The following is a 3857-nucleotide window of genomic DNA, read 5'->3' as shown; positions in this document are numbered from 1 at the left end:
ACTCTAAACTTAACACGGCCTTCATTTTTTTGGCCTGCCGGGCATGCACACTTCGAAGAAGCTGAAGAAAGTTATGGTCATTAAATTTGCAAAACTTAAGGCAGTGTTTAACATCTTTGTCAAATAAAGCAGATCATTACACTCTAGTCTTCTAGGGTTAATCATTTTGGTTCATTTGGGAAATCTTTTTTCCCATAATTACTAAACAGCCCTCCCTAACTTTTACCACATGTGACTACTTAAATATACTGTTAGAGTGTGACTTTGTTAAACATGGCTTAATGTAATTCACCTGTCAGAACAACAGAAGGTTAAAGTTCTTAGGTTAGTCTAAACTACTAAAGATAACATTTAAGAGGTAAATGGAATTCATAATATCACCTCTTATTTATTGAGCAATATTTTAATATGAAAATTTTATATATAAAATAGTATTTTAGGTACCTTTTCATTCTGTTTATAAATGTGTATTTGAATGGCTCTGTATATTATATTTACACTTTCATGTGTGAATGTTACCCATATTTCAGATCACTGCATTTTATTCTCTTAATAATGTTTTTACAGCTGTTATCTTATTTTCCAAAGATAAATGTATTTTGGCATAGAAATCTATCTAGGTGAATTGTTTTCACTTCTAATAACTTATGAAAGAGGAATTAATAACTTTTTAAAGCAAGTATACAGGAAAATAAAAGACATTATTTTTTTCTAACAAAAACAGTTATGAGTTCAAGAAGAAAATGCTAATCTAGTTTCTGTATGTCAGCTTGTCTCCATAGAAGTAAAAGCCTATTCTACGTCATTATTACTTTCATTCCAATGACTTTGATGTGTTAGATTTGGACAGAATTTAAGTCAAGTCTCACTTCCAAGTCAAATGTAATGTCTATCTTCAAATATAATATGCCATGAAATTGTTGTCCTACCTTTGAAAAAAATTAAAACCATTTTGTGTACCACTTAAGATAAAAGTCCAAGAATCCTTCAACTGTCCAAATTCTGTTATCAACATCACTGAAAGGAGTGCCCAAAGAAAGCATTTTCTAAACTTTAGAATCTAAAGGAAAAGAGAAGATTGCTAGTCACAGAAAAACAGAACTCTAATTCAAAGAAAAGTCCGTTTTTAAGAGGATACTTTTATTGCCTATCATGTTTCCAAAGAGTTCCAAACAAATAGTTTGTCTCAAACAGCTAGATAAGTTTTCAAATAATATAGTAAAAGCTATAACCAATGCAGAATTTAAAAGGGCTCTAAATTCTGTTTTCAACTGGTACTTAGAATGTATTTATGAGGTAAGATCCTTTGCTTGAAAGAATCCACAGAAAAGCCCATTAACTTAGCAGTTTCACGCATAAAGATATGAATAACTTCTGCCTTAAATTTGGCAGCCTGCCCTGGTTTGGGTCAGATTTTAGTCTTGAACACAAAGAGTATTTGACTAAGCAAAGAAACACCTCAATCTAGTAGAAAACAACTTTTTATAACGCTAAAATGTGTTAAATTTGCCTGAGGATATCAATTGATATCTCACTGATTTTGTTTTCTTTGAAATATCACATAACTACTTTTCAGAGGGAGCTTCTGAAAGATGTTTTCAATTTCTCTCAATCCTTTGAGTCACCCAGAATGAATTTAAAATCCAGAGAGTGGGGATGCATTGCCTTAGTTTTGATAAGCTTTAATTGAATGTGTGCAATATCAAAATCTATAAATTATAAGTTGAATAAAGACATTTCCTGATGAAGCCGATAAGTATCTCAGTGCTTCGTTGTTATGGTCAGATTTTCAAATTTGACTTTACTCTTTTTTGGCATAACTCATTAAGAATCTTCCCAGCCAGGGTGCTTGTACACATTTGTGGTTCTATTTAGATCACTTAGGGACAGTCGTAAAAGTTTGGGATGTGTTGCCTTTGATGTAAGTAGTAGCTTGTTGCCAGAACATGAGCCATATGGTGCAGTCCCAAATACAACAGTGTTATCCAAAGAAAGTGTTTGCTTATTTCTTAGAGTTTCTGGCAAATTTATAGCATTACTAATGAGTTTGGCACAATTGGATGGAAGCGTATATACCAAGGTCTTAATTGAGGACTCTAATTTATTCCATCTAGATATTTCTACTTAAGCCCTTCAAAGGCAAGGTGCTCTTTAAAAATACCTGCGGTGCTGGTACTCGCACTAGTACTTAATTTGGAAGGATATCCTAGTTAAAAAAATTTTTTTGAAAAAAGTATTTTGCACAGCAGTTTATCCAAACATTTGGTAAACTTATTTTATATTCCTATGTTAGTTTTCTTGAATATTCAATTACTGTATATGCTAAAATAAGGATAAGGGATAGAGTTGAGTTTTCAGAGAACATGAAATACCGCAAATACTGGTTACCATACTTGGCTATTTTTCTGCAGAGTTGTTGGTACTTTTTGAGGAAGTTTAGAAGAAAACCTCACATATACCTTTAGTTTCAAAAATGGTAAAAAAGAGACTGCTAATCAGCCATTATTGACATTTTCACAGCTTATATGATTAAAGGGAGTGAAATAAGACTAATATTTTTTCACTTTAGATTCCATAATTAGACAAGTTGAATTAAGTTTAAAACATTGGTTTGAAGTTTAAAGTTATTTTGACCACACAAGATTGTTCTCTTTAAAGATTTAAAATGCTTTCAGCCTTTTATTTAAGCTAAAAACCTATTTACTTTGTGATTATTATCCTTTGATCCTAGTATTTAGTATCCAAATTAGTCTTTTTTTTTTTTTTCTTAAAGGCATGCACTTAAGAGACCAATAATAGATGATGCATGCAGGCAGCAGGATAGTGTTTCTTTCCATTATGTAGTTGCTTACACACAGTGTTGGAGCAGAGAAATGTTATTAGTTTTTCAAATTATATGTTCATTTCACCACAAAGTGCCCATTTTTATATGCATTTGAGGATTATTTTTAAAATAAATTAATGTTGGAAAGTGATTTCAGAAATATAGTCAAAATATATTGTTTTGTTGTTGGCATCTTGACAAGCATCTTGAGATTTCTCGGTTTTTTTATTTTACTGTATTCTTTACCACTGAAAATGGTTTAAAGTTCATTCTTTTTTGTTTATGTATTTTTTTACCTAGGTGTTTACAATGTTGAGGCTTTCAGTCAGTTTTTGCTGCATTTTGGTTTTTTTTTTAAATATTTTGGGATGGATGTTTGTGTGTTAATGTTTACCAGTCTTGGCTTTATTTTGTTTTCTTTTGGAAGAAATCTGCTAGTGTTATTAATGTTGTAAAATGTAATACAAAATGTATATGCTCAAAACTTCAGTAGGAACTTTTAAAGAAATTATTTGTGTAGCTTAGTAGGAGGTTCAGGTTAGTGACCATAAAATTAAGTTACGTGACATAAAAAATTTTCAAATGTTACAGTGTCAAGTTCTTGTAGTGTTATTTTTATGCTAAAGTAAGATATGTGAGTAATTTTAAGTACTTAATAAAAAGTTTAGTACTCTACAAATAGATTTTTTTAAATATCTTTTGTTCAGATGTGGCTGTAAAGCAAAGATAATTGATTTCATTTCAGTGTTCAATTGCATTTTTAACTTTAGGTTAGTGGAAATAATTATTTGAGGAAATTTGTGGTGGTGGGGTGGGAGAGAGTTTATTTACCAAAATAATAAGGTAATAAGGCTCTGGCACAAGTAAAGGTATCTTGGAGGAGGGCTGTAATACTGTGCTTGGAATAACAAGGTTCTGTCCAGCGTCCTAAGTATTTTCATTCACTTCATCCTTTCATAACTGCCCTTATGATAATGTAGTCTAACCTATTAAGCAGCTTGGTCACCTTGCTATGCACCATATCATAGCAAGT

The sequence above is a fragment of the Hyperoodon ampullatus genome (assembly GCF_949752795.1).
Source record: "Hyperoodon ampullatus genome assembly, chromosome: 5".
NCBI lineage: Eukaryota > Metazoa > Chordata > Mammalia > Artiodactyla > Ziphiidae > Hyperoodon > Hyperoodon ampullatus.
Note: the sequence above shows the minus strand (reverse complement) of the source record.